The sequence below is a fragment of the Chiloscyllium plagiosum genome, unplaced genomic scaffold, assembly GCF_037043375.1.
Source record: "Chiloscyllium plagiosum isolate Xiang-an unplaced genomic scaffold, Cpla_swu_hap1 HiC_scaffold_8, whole genome shotgun sequence".
Taxonomy (NCBI): Eukaryota; Metazoa; Chordata; class Chondrichthyes; order Orectolobiformes; family Hemiscylliidae; genus Chiloscyllium; species Chiloscyllium plagiosum.
In genome coordinates, this window is record NW_028270146.1 from 78,219,168 (window position 1) to 78,233,310 (window position 14,143).

A 14,143-nucleotide genomic window follows, 5' to 3' on the forward strand; every position below is an offset into this window, starting at 1 on the left:
AGAAAGTTTATAATATTGCAATGATGAGGCTGGGTAGCACGGTGGCTCAGTGGTTAGCACTTTTACCTCACAGCACCAGGGACTCAGGTTTGATTCCACTCTCACATGACTGTCTGTGTGGAGTTTGCACATTCTCCTTGTTATCTGTGGGGGTGCTCCAGTTTCCTTGCACAGTCCAAAGGTGAATGTGTTAGGTGGATTGACCATGGTAAATTGTCCATAGTCTGCAGGCTAGGTGGGTTAGCCATGGGAAATGCAAGGTTATAGGGATAGGGGAGGAAGTGAGTCTGGGTGGGATGCTCTTCGGAGGGTTGGTGTGGACTCGATGGGCTGAATGGCCTATTTTCACACTGTGGGAATTCTATGTTATCCAGATTTTGCTACATCTTGTTTACAATAAAAAGAATAACTACAGTGATAAGCAACATTGATATGGGGGAGATGAACAGGGTTGGAATACACACAAAGGAGGGACTATAGTTTAAAAAAAATGAGAATTATCTTCAGCCAACACAGACTCAGTCTTCCAACTTCTATTACTATTGTCACAGTTCTTTTCTACTTCTGAAAATATTAAGCATGAATCATTAATACCATAGACCAATGCTTTTCAAACTTTTCTCAGGGAAAATTGTCATGACAACTCAATGAGACTGGTGAGCTGGGATGGGAGAAACTATGAGAATAGTGGTTGGGAAATGGGGACCTGTCAGAGTAGGAGGGCAGCTATTATAAATTGGTCAGAGGTACAGGGCAGCCTTTACTGGCCGAAACTTGCAGCCCCAAAATTTCAGCTCACAACTCCACTTGGAGATTGGACCACCATTTTGAAAGCCCCAGCCATACGGGATGATTCAGCAATTCCACAAGTACAAACTATTGCAGTTAAATACCTTGGCTGAGTCTTAAATATTTTGTCATGTCAAACAAGACATCATCCGATGTTATGACACCCTCCATGGACTCTCACAATGAAAGTATAGTGAACACCATCTGGGAGAGAAATAAACACCCATTTGCTTGTTCTGGACAGGCAAAAATATGCTGCAACAGACACAGACTTATCATTACCTGTCCCCCAGGCACATATGTGAGATCCTCATTATTCACTTTATGATCATACCACAAAGAACATGATAAAGACTTCTGCAACAAACTTTGACACAACTGTGATTTGAGAAGGCAACAATTTTGTCTGTTATGAAAGCATTCTATATGCCTTTGTATCTGAAGTAATTTTGGTTACATTTTAGACAGATAGAATTTAATTGCAACAAGTGACTGCTTTTCTGTGCTTATCCCAGGTGTACTCTTCAAAACTATTTTGTTTTTGTGACTTAACCTGTCAGCCTCTGTAACGCCAAGCACCGGAAAAATTGAAACAAATCTCTTTTGCAATATTGCACAGTTAATCCTGTGCTGAATTACAATCCCTTATCTCCATTTCATCTTGTACCTTCCTTAAAGAAGCATAAGCTCATCATCCCAACCTTTTGCTCTTCTATTATGTTGTTTTGCTCTCCTTCCATTTGACTTAACACAGCAGCCTCATTCCTGAAGAAGGGCTTATGCCCGAAATGTCGATTCTCCTGTTCCTCGGATGCTGCCTGCCTGCTGTGTTTTTCCAGCACCACATTTTTCAACTCTGGTCTCCAGCATCTGCAGTCCTCACTTTCTCCCATTTGACTTAACTGACCCAAAGCAGGCTTCTTTTTCTCTCTCACCTTGTCTTAACTCCTGAGGAGCATTGCACGAGGCAGTGGATTGCTGGTGTCGTTGACTCTCTGGCTCCCTCTGTTGGTGCAGGACCTGTCTCTCCATGGCAGCCGCCAACATGGCGATGGAGGCAGCCAGATGGTCGCAGGACTGGCTGTGTGGGCCTGTGCCTCCTGTAGGTTGCCTGGCACTGCTGCTCGTCTTTATGCACTCATAAGACATTCAACATGGCCAAAACCACAGGATCATCCCCTGCTGGAGGCTCAGGAACTGCCTGATCTCTAGCAGTCCTTGGTCTGTCAGTTGCCTGGGGTATTCCTCTCCCATCCATATGCAGATCATTCAGTGTTTAGAACATACTTTGTTCCTTATATAACCCCACTGAGTTGTCTTCATCTGTTTCACTGGGCAGGGGGTGTGGGGGGGTCCAGGAGGCTGTGTAGATGATGGTCCCTCCAATGCATCAATGCTGTCATATAGAGAGGTTGAGGAATTCTTATTTGCATGAAAGGGGTTGATCCTTGGGAGAGCTGATGCACTTATAAGGCAGAAGAGGCACAGAGGCTTTGAAGCCATTGTTTAATAGAGCTGACACATCTGCAGTCCTCACTTTCTTCTACCTGTTTAATGCGACCATTACAGAGAGTGACAAGTGTTACTTACATGGGTATTGGGATATGGATGTTACTGTATCCCTGCAGGGGCAATCTCTGTCTTTTCCTGCCAGATCGAGTTACCCTTATTTCAGAGGGGGTGAGGACACAGATATCTAGTACCTCACTACCAGTCCAACGTCACACCGCCCTGTTATGGGGTGTCTTTTCCTGTTATGGATTGAAGGGTCAATTGAGCAAGCTATAAATGGGATGCTCAGCTGTTAGGGCTAAACGATGTGGGGAATAGGTGTTAAGGTGTTCCAAGGGAATGAGGAGGAAACGCAGAGGGCTTGTAGTGTTAATGGCGTGGGAGTGAGGGAACGTGTGTCATGCAACAAAGGGGGAACTTCACTGGGAGGTGGTGCAGCAATACAGATAAATACGAGGGAGCAGATAGCAGCGTACTACACTTATCCTGTCAAAATGGAGAAGATCATTGGCCTCCTTCCTGCACTGCTGCCTGGTCCTCCATCTCCCGCAAGATGGCACTGATCGAGGTGGTGATCTCCAAATATGCTGGCATGATCTGGTGGAGAGGTTTCCTCTGCTGGTGTCCTGGGAAGAGGACCCCTCACCACGCACTCCATCACCTTGTACACAAGCCACCCCTTCTCCACCATCTGCCCTGACTCCTTCTACAGCGGAGCAGCACACTTTCAAGGTGGCTGCTCTTCTGCAGATGCACAGTGGACTTTGGAAGATGGAGCAACTGCAGAGGATGCTGGTCTTGAGGAGGACCTCCTCTATGTGCAGGTTGGTCTGGGAATGGCATATCGGAAGATGGGCGTAAATCGATTATGATTCTTGTCATGTAGATTCAAATGGCAATTAATACAGGAGTTTGGTAAGAGAAAATTTACTAAGGCAAAAGTTACTCCATGGGAACATGATGCGACTCAAACTTTGCTAAAACAAAAGGATACAGTCCATAATACCTAATTCACAATACTGACTACCTTGATCACTCACTCTTGATAAACTGTTGGTTTCAACTCTTGATGCAACACAAGTGGAAATAGTTGTTCCGTGTCAACACGTTTGCAAGCTGTTTAGAATATTAGATGAACTGTCACTACCAGTGAAGTATGCTAGCCAATCAGCATATCGAGTCAGTTTTTACATTAATTCCATTTCAACCAAAGCAGACCAACTCTCACTCACCTCAACTCAATAATTCTGGAATTTGCACTTGAGAATTAGTAGCCTGTGCAAGTTGGTGAAAGTGAATACTGCAGATGCTGGAGATTAGAGTGGTGCTGGAAAAGCACAGCAGGTCAGGTAGCATCTGAGGAGCCGAAAAATTGATGTTTTGGGCAAAAGCCCTACAGGATGCCCAAAACATCAATTTTCCTGCTCCTCAAATGCTGCCTGGCCTGCTGTGCTTTTCCAGCACCACTCTAATCTTCGGCCTGTGCAAGTTACCTTGTTTAGGTGTCAGTATGGTTATTTGAAATAATGAAAAGAATAATGACTAGCTAAATTAGTGGAAATTTAATTTTCACCTGGTCCACTGAGGTTATTAGCTAATGCAAACTGCATCATTTTTTACCAATCTAAATCAATGTACTAATACATCAATGTTTGCTGTCATGATTTCATATCGCACAATATCCTGTTTCCATAAATATGCAAATATATCTGTTTTATAATTTCTTTTGTTCCATTACTTATATTGATTGGTCTTTTTTTCATCCGTGGTAGTGTGGCAGTTCTTACCCACACTCTTTAAGTTGGGTGAAACTGCTCTTTAAAGATCTATAAGAGTAATTTCACCTATGCTCCCACTTCTGAATTTATGCACCTTAATTCCCAAAAGGGATCTCCAATAACCAAGGCACTACATGCTGCCTGCAATTCTACAATTGAAAACAAAACTGTGATTTTGGACACACATAAACATGAAATACTGAAGCTATATAGTACCTTTATGCCTTTCAATCAATATTTTAGTGCTAAAGCTCTGTCACCAACATTTTAGATCCTTTTTTCCAAACTATGTTTCTTTCTCCATGCATACATGCAGCAAATACCAAACAACTAGAACGTAATGCGCTGAGAAGATTTCTAGTCTTGCTTGCTTTCAATTCACAATGTATTAATTCATTTATCTTTATTGCACAATAACCAAAAAACGTAGGTCTGCAGATCAGTGTGTAAGGACATGGTTTCTCATGCTATGCTATAATTTTGCTAACAAAGTTTATGGCAATATTGTTTTAGAACCTTTGATGCCGTCTATTTTTAAGTAAGTAATTTTGATTCCTGCAGGCAATTCATAATATGAATACAAATATTTTATACTGTATTATTAAAAATTACTATTTTTAAATATGAGCTGGTACTGGAAGAAATCTAATTTGTTGGAAAGAAAACTCCGACCAGTTCACCATTAGTTATTCTCAAATTCACACATCTCTCAAAATAAACACCAAATGAAAACTAGAAGGACATTGTGCTGCTTGAATTAATTGAAGCCTTTTTGATTGCAAAATGCACAAGCCACGATAAAAAAGGACACTTTTACCAACATGGTGTTTTAACAGATGGTGCTCACTGGTGAGCTAAAGCAAATCATGCAATTTGTGCACAAACCAACATTGTGGATTCCTCTATTCCATTCAGCCAGCTTCTTCATCTCCATTATATCTTTTTGCATGATGCAACCCTCTGTGCGCTTCTGATTTGTCTTTCCTTTTCTTCAAATCAAGGACTCCTGTCCCATATGTTTGACTGATCTTTGTGTTCAATCTATTTTTCATGCTCCTGCTGTTACTCCCTCTCTTTCCTACCACCATAATACGATTACCTATGTCTTCACCTTCCACCTCACCAGTCTCTGTACTCAACTGATCATCTTCTGCCTTTTCTGCTAGCTCCAACATGACACCGAACACAGCTATCTGCCAACCCCACCACTACCTTTCATTATTTTGAAAGGACTGTTCCTTTCACAGACATCCCTGTCCATTCCAAAACCACTTCTAACACCCTGTCCCCTTCCCATACTAGAACAGGAGATACAAACCATCCATTTGTCTCCTCTCTCCTTATAGTCTAAGGCCCCAAATACTCCTGTCAGGTGAAGCAGTGGTTTATGTTTACTTTTTCAATAGTCTACTATATTTACTGCTTAAAATATGGCTTCCTGTACAAAAGTCAAATATTTTATACTGTATTATTAAAAGTTATTACATGGGAAATCAAGCAGAGGTTGGGTAACTACGTTGAATTACACCTCCCTTTAGTCTACACAATTTCCATGCCAAACAGACTCTCCTCAAACAATTTTGAATGCTGGACAATCGAAATTTCAAGACAGAGATCGATTAATTTTGAGGTAACCAGTAAGAGAGATGAGAATAAAGCAGATAAGTTGATTTGGATACAGATAAGCCATGATTTGATAAAATTGCAAATTGGAGTGAGGTACTATTTTTGCTGCTGTTTACTCAGTGGGTTACCACCATAAAAATCATCATGAAAGCTCCCGGGTTATTAGAGGAACATAAGTGGTTCAGTAATGTCCTTCAGGTTATAGAACCTGTCGTATTGTGATTTCACATCACTTCCTAATTATGATATAAACTATTTTGTTTACATTGTAAACACTAGCCCTTGACACCATAGATTCCTGTCCAATAATATGTTGTTGGTTCTCATTGCCTCCTGAAGTAGTCTGGCAAGCCACCCGGTTGTAAACACTTGTTATAAAGTTCAATAATCGAATTTGCTGTTTATGGGACCTTGCTGTCTGTACATATTGGCAATTTGCCTCCAAAACAGCTACTGAATTAATTATGCAACTCTCAGTATCTTCCTATTGATCTGCTTACAAGAGACTACTTTGCCTAGAGATACTTTTGGCTAAAGCCAATTTTTAAATCAGATTTACCGTGTTAATTGGAAATATTATAAGGATTCAATATTTTAAGACCTCACTGTGTTGTTATACTGTTTTTAAGTGGGTTAGTGACCTCAATTAATCTTACCTCCATATTTTAAACAAGTTTCAATTTTATTTTATGCTTCACTTGAATATCTTACACCTCCACTCTGTTACTTGAAACAACTTCCCTTTCCTTCTTTCTGCCATTGCTAACTAGAACTTCAGCTGCAACACCATACATTCTTGATCCCTTTTACAAATTCCTAGGTCTTGCCATACTTTATCCCACTTTCAAACTCTTCCATCATGCCTTCTCAGTTTGTGATAGGTATATCTTTGTGAGTTTTCGGGGCTGTAAGCTCTGCAAAAAAACTATTATAAATGCTGGTTGTTGTTGTGTCCTTTGCTAGCCATGTGCTGTCTTGCAGCTGTTGACTGTGGGATTTCTAATTTTGCAATATTTCATTCCATCCTTTGCTTCTGAATTTCACAATTCATCCTTCTGTTCCAGAGATGTGACCACTCATTTGTCAAAGATGTGCGCACAGGTGGATGTTGAATATCAAAGCATTTGTTGCAATACACTTTGTGTGGTGATATTAGTAATAACAACTTATAGTCCATCTCTGGGCATTAATATTTGGGAAAATGCACTCAAAAATAAAGTGCTCCATTGTATCTGAGATATTGATGAGTTTAAAGGTACTGTATAAAACTTTGGAAAGAAAGGATAAAATTGAAAAGAATGCCACATTACTAAACCTGGCTGCTGCTTAAATGCATCAAATATAGGAATAGTCATCCTTCGATGGTGATTTGTTTAATATCACTTATTTAATCACATAATTCACCATGGATTAATACAAATGATTTTCATCCAATATTGGCATAGCTCTACTTTTAAGAATATGCCAATTGTGCTGAGTTCTCTTATTGTATTATATAATTTATCTGTCTCTACCCTCTCAAGTCTCTTTATCATTTTCAACTTCTCGAATCAACAGTCAACCATCAAGCCAACAGAAGCAGTCTTGACAATTGCTTTGTTAAAGCATTTAATTTTGCATCCATCAGAACAATTTGCAAGAATACTAATTCAATAGGAAATCTAACATTTATATTGCATCTGAGGTCTGACTGTCATCTATTATGTAGAGTTGAAACAGACACAGTGCTTGTATTGTTCTCAATATACACACGAGTGAGCCACATTCTGAACCCAACAGACAATCTTGTATCAGGCGCCAGCATAGTCTTTACAGTCAGGTTTATCCAGAAATGTTTGTCTCATTGCAGAATCATATCTAATGGTGGACACTGTGTTACATGTTTTGCAAGCATGAGTTAGCTTATATGGTCAGTACCCCAGCTTGTTTCAAATAGTAATGCGTCATTTGATGATTTGCTAGTTTTATTTCATAGGGTAATGCCTTAACCAATCAGTTGCAGCATTCCTGGTTTAAAATTTAAACAAACTTTGTGGGAAACTGTCAATCAGCATTTCTGGTACATTCTCCATGGCATCACCTCTCCTACTCAGTGTCCATTTGCCAACCAATCATTATTTTCCTCTCATGCAGTATTTTCCCTTGAGTTGGTATTCTTGTATTTTATCCTGATGAGTGCAAGACAAGAAGGTTCAACAAAATATGTCTTTTTTCAACAATAATCAAATTCTCTATCGGCAATGACAATATCCCTTCGTGAAATCAATATTGGGACCATGGGCCAGATCTTTCAAGAAGTGGCAATCACACAAATATTTCACTCCAGCCTTCCTTTTTTTTCACAAATATAGCTTCACGTTTCTAAGAGGAGATTCTGATCTGGGCTTTTTCAGAAATGCAGAGGTGTAATTCCATTCTCCTAATGGAAGAATGTAGACAGAAGGTAAGCCAGACACCCTGATGAAGGGCTTTTGCCCGAAACGTCAATTTTGCTGAAGCTCCTCGATGCTGCCTGAATTGCTGTGCTCTTCCAGAGCCTGTTCACAGCAGTCAGCTCTGTATTCTGAAATGTAAAGGCTCTGACAGCTGCTGTCAAATGATAAGATGGGTAGAGTTCCAGCTGGGTAAGTGTAAGTTGCCAGGTGGTACAATTGCATATAGGTCGGGTGTAGGGTGCCAAGTAAATAAGATGTCAAGTGGGAAGGGGTAAGATACTAAGTGGGTAAGGTGCAAGGGTGTAAGATGTCAAAGGGGCCAGGTAAGTAATGCACTTTTTAGAATGGATTTGGTGATTGGAGGAAATTGAGTCTGGTGGGTAGGTGACTACAGACCTTTAATCCAGATTAGGTCAGATCCTCTGAAGGTGGGGAGCTGGGTGTGGCAGCAAGAGTGTGAGGGGATTGGGTCAGAAAAAGAAATAGTGTTCGATCCAGTTCATTTCAGCCAGTATGGTGGGCTAGGATCCAGTCCAGTTTGGCAATGGAGAGGTAGGTGTTCAGGTCAAGTCCAGCAGTGAGAAGAGGCATTCCCTCCAAATTCTCTGATGTAATTTGAGACTTTAGGAGCATTCCAGACATAGAGGAATTGCTCAGTGGATCATTCAATGTCTGAGGAAATTCATTTGGAGTCTTCTACAATGGGAATTTTGCAGGGTCCCCATGACCAACTCCCATTTTTGCTGGGCTAATGCCTGTCAGCCAGTGAAATTCTGGGCTGATATTTTTGTCTGAGTGTAGAGGTACATTTAGTACACAAATGGTCACATTTTTATTTTGGTTGGAGAAAGTCTGATGTTGCTACTCCCTGTGTTTCAAGTCTCTTGTGATAAAAGGGAACAAATCATTCACCTTTCTAATTAATTATTGTACTTGCACATTAGCCTCCAGTAACTGATTGATAAGGACAAGGTGTATTTGTACGTCTACACTTTCTATTTTCTTACCATGTCAGAAATACTCTTCACATTTGTTCTTTCTTTCAAAATGGAAAACCTCACATGTTCCAGTTTTATATTCCATCTGCCATGTTCTTTCCTATTTATTAAGTCTGTCCAAATCCTCTTGAAGTGACTATCCACCTTCATCACAGCACACACTCCCACCCAGCTTTGTGTCATCTATGATTTGAAAATATTATATTTGGTTTCCACATACAAATCATATATATTTATTGGTAATAGTTGGGACTCAAGTGCTAATCCTTGTGTTAGCCCCAATTTAAGACTGACCTCTTTATTCTTGGTCTCTGGTTTTTCTGCCTGTCAGCCAATCCATGCCAATATATAAAGTCCTAGCCCGTGTGCTTTAAAGTTGTTAGACAACCTCCAGGAGAAGCTTTATCAAAAGCCTTCCAAAGATCCATGTATACTTTGTCCATCAACTCCCTGTATCAATTCCATTAGTAATATCTTCAAAAAACTTCAACAGGTTCATCAAACACAATTTCCTAATCACAAGACCATGTGACAATGCCCAACTCAATAATTATTACCTAAATTTCCATTTATTACATCCTTTGTAATAGATTCTAGCGCTTTCTAGACGACTAGCGTCGTATTAACAGGTCTGCAGTTGTCCATTTTCGCTCTCCCTTCCTTCTTAAATATTGAGTTATCATTTACTACCTTCTAATCTAGAACCATTCCTAAATTTACAGAAATTTTGGAACATGAATACCAATGCAACCACTATCTCCAGAGCTTCCTCATTCATTATTCTCGGATTTAGAATATTGAGTTGAGAGAACTTACCTACATTCAAACAGATTAATTTTTCCAACATAACTTTCTTGCTAATAATAACTTATTGCATCTTCCTCAGTGAAAACAGACTCAAAATAATAATTTCTCTTCTGTTCAGTTTCTCAATTTCTCCACCAGAAAACCTCCTTACACTGTCTATATACACTTATCTTGGCCAAGTGTTTCCTTTTTATGTACCCATAGAAGCTTTTACAGTTCTTTTTTATATTTTCTTTTGCCTGATTACATGAATAGTCTATTCACCATTTATTTGTCAGTTCCTTGGTCTGCTTTAGCTAGGTTCTAAATTTCTCCCAGGTTTACTATTGTTTCAGGGAATATTTCTGGGCCTTTTGTTTTATACTTATACAATCCTTAACTTCCTTTGCTAGCCATCATTGACTGAATTTTGAGGATCTTGTGCTTTGAAGAAATATCTAGTTGATGTAGGCTATCTATTAATTCTTTAAAGACCTTCAATTTCATATTCATCACATTTTAATGAACTTTCCCAATCTATTTCAATTAATTTGTCTCTCAAACCTTAATAATTTCCTTTATACAAATTTAACACTATGGCCACTTGATCATATTATTGTCAGTAAATCAAAAAAAACTATTTTACTATATGATTATTAAGTAGCCTGTCTGATAGTATATTAGATCTAAAAGAGTCTGTTCTGTCGTAGATCTCTTCACATATTGCTTAGCCATTCCTAACATACTCCAAAAGCACAGATTTCCCATCTTTAGTGTTCATAAGCTTACTCAGTCTATTTGCAGATTCAAGTCACCAATGACTATTACCCATGCTACGTGCTTCTCTAATCTCCTAATTGATATAACGCCACCTCCTACCACTACTGTTGAGTGACCTATAAACAACTTCTACCAATGTTTGCTGTTTCTTACCTCCTACTAACAGATTCCACATTTTGTTCATGTCATTTAAGGCATTCCCTCTCTTACTAATGTACTGATGTCATCCCTTATTGTCAGTGCAGCATCACCTCATTTTCCTTTTTGCCTGAGCTCGCTCAATATCTCTGTTTTCTTTTGTCTAACTTATTCTCTATATGTTATCCATACTATGAGCTCTTACTTTGTACAGTAAACTTTGATGTGGAAGTTTGTTGGATGTCTTTTAGAAATCCAACTAAACTACAACTATGGGTTATCCTTTATGCACACGGCTGATTACTTCTGCAAAGAATCGTATTAGATAAGTCAAACACAAATTCCCTTTTGCAAAATTATGTTAACGCTGTCTGGGTGCATTGAAATTTTCTAAATATCCAGCTGTAACCTCCTTACCAATGGGTTGCAGAATTTTCTCTAAGACAGATGTTAAGCCAACTAGACTGTGGATTCCTGATTTCTATCCTTCTCTTTTCTTGAATAGAGAAGTTCTATTCCCTCTTTTCCAATGTGATGGGATGCTTACATAATCTAAGGAATTTTGGAAAATTAAGACAATGCATGCACTATCTTTCCAGCCTCTTTTAGGAATTGAGGGTAAGGTCCAGCAGTATCTGGTGATTTGTCAGCCTTTAATTGTAATAATTTTAACAGGTATTCTTTCTGTGGTGATTATAATTGTTTTTAAGTTCCTCCCTCCCTTTCATCTCTTGATTGACACTTTTTTCTGGGAAGTTGTTTGTGTCTTACAGATGCATAATATCGACTCAACGCTCATTTCCTTTTTTTCCATTATTAATCCCCAGACTCTCGCTATAAGATCAATTGTTGGAGGTTTAGTGATTTTGATTAATGATTTTAAGAGACTTTCTAAAGCATTTAGATGGCTCCTGACAATGATACATTGTGCATACTGGTAGAATGACCAAGAACTATACACAGGGGTACAGAGTTGTAATAGAGTGGTATGCAGGTATGTGAGGTGGCATGGGGAATGTGAAGGGGGAATGGTGAAAAGTGAGGAGCCATGGACTGGCATGGAATGTAATGGGATGAGAGTGGGATGAGAAAATATGAGGAACCAAAGACATGGAGAAGATGTTTCCCCTAAGTGGAGAGGTCTAGGTCTGAGGGTATAGCCTTAGAGTGAAGGGACAACCCCCTCAGAACTGAGACAAGGATGAATTTCTTCAGCCAGGCAATGGTGAATCTGTGGAACTCAGTGCCATCGAAGTCTGTGGATGCCAAGTCATTGAGTATTCTTAAGACAGAGATGTAAGGGATCAAGTATTATTGGGACAAGTCATGACAATGTGGTTGAATCATGATCAAATGGTGGAGCAGACTTGATGGGCCAAATATATCTCATTGTCTTATGGCCTGATGGAATGTGAGGGGAATCGAAAACATGGCTGTCAATTTCACACTAACATCTTAAACATCAATATCAGCTAACTGCAACAGGTATAACAGCAACATTGCCGCAACTGTCGTCCTCTCAAACATAAAGTTACAAAGTAAATGACCAGTTAATCTGTAGGAGCAAATTACTGCAGATGCTGGAATCTGTAATGCAAACAAAACATACTGGAGATCACAACTGGTCCATGGAAAGAGAGCAAGCTTAGAAATGTTAGTTTGCTTTCTCTCCATGAATGCTGCATGATCCACTATAATCTTCAGCATTATAGCTTATAAAGCTTAGAGCTAGAATAAACAGAGTTGTTATCTCTGGTTTGTTACCCATGCCACATGCTAGCATGGCAAGGAATAGGGAGAGAGAGCAGTTGAACACATGGTTACAGGGATGGTGCAGGAGAGAGGGTTTCAGATACCTGGATAATTGGGGCTTATTCTGGGCTGGGTGGGACCTCGACAAGCAAGATGGCTACACCTGAACCAGTGAGGTACCAATATCCTGGGAGGGAAGTTTGCTAATGCTCTTTGGGAGGGTTTAACTAGTTCAGCAGGGAGATGGGAACCCGAATTGTAGCTCCAGTGTGCAGAAGGTTGAGAGTAGTGAGGTCATAAATAAAGTTTCAAGGTTGCAACAGTGTACTAGCAGGCAGGAAGGTGGTTTGAAGTGTGTCTACTTCATCGCCAGGAGCATCTGGACTAAGGTGGGTGAACTTGCAGCATGGGTTGATACCTGACTTCGATTTTGTGGTCATTTCAGAGACATGAATAGAGCAGGGACAGAAATGGTTGTTGCAAGTTCTGGGGTTTAGATCCTTCATTAAGAACAGAGAAGGTGGTAAAAGAGGGGGGTTGTGGCATTGTTAGTCAAGGACAGTATTTTGGTGGCAGAAAGGATGTTTGAGAACTTGTCTACTGAGGTAGTATGGGCTGAGGTTAGAAACAGGAAAGGAGAGGTCATCCTGTTGGGAGTTTTCTGAAGGCCTCCAAAACGTTCCAGAGATGTAGAGGAAAGGATTGCACAGATGATTCTGGATAGGAGCAAGAGTAACATGGTAATTGTTATGGGTGACTTCAACTTTCCAAATATTGACTGGAAATGCCATAGTTCAAGTATTTTAGATGGTTCAATTTTTGTCTTGCCTAATCACATCATAATCTTCCCCCAGCTATAACTCTTGCCGTGCGGTATATAGATCAGCCAACAAGAGACGAAGCCACATTGGATTTGGTATTGGATAATGAAATAGGCCAGGTTAGATTTGGAGGTATGTGAACACTTTGGTGATAGTGACCACAATTCGGTTACATTTATTTTAGTGTAGGAAAGGGATAGGTATAGACCGCACGGCAAGAGTTATAGCTGGGGGAAGACAATTGTGATGTGATTAGGCAAGATTTAGGATGCATAGGATGGGGAAGGAAACTGCAGGGGATGGGCACTGTGGAACTTGTTCAAGGCACAGCTACTGTGTGTCCTTGATAAGTATGTACCTGTCAGGCAGGGAGGAAGTGGTCGAGCGAGAGAACCGTGGTTTACTAAAGAAGTTGAACTCTTGTCAAGAGGAAGAAAGAGGCTTATGTGAAGATGAGACGTGAAGGCTCAGTTAGGGTGCTTGAGAGTTACAAGTTAGCCAAGAAGGACTTAAAGAGAGAGCTAATAGCCAGGACGGGACACGAAAAGTCTTTGGCACGTAGGATCAAGGAAAACCCAAAAGCTTTCCATAGGTATATCATAAATAAAAGAATGAGTACAGTAGGATTAGGGCCAGTCAAGGACAGTAGTGGAAAGTTGTGTATGGAGTCCAAGGAGAGGTGCTAAATGAATATTTTTTGTCAGTATTCACACAGGAAAAAGACAATG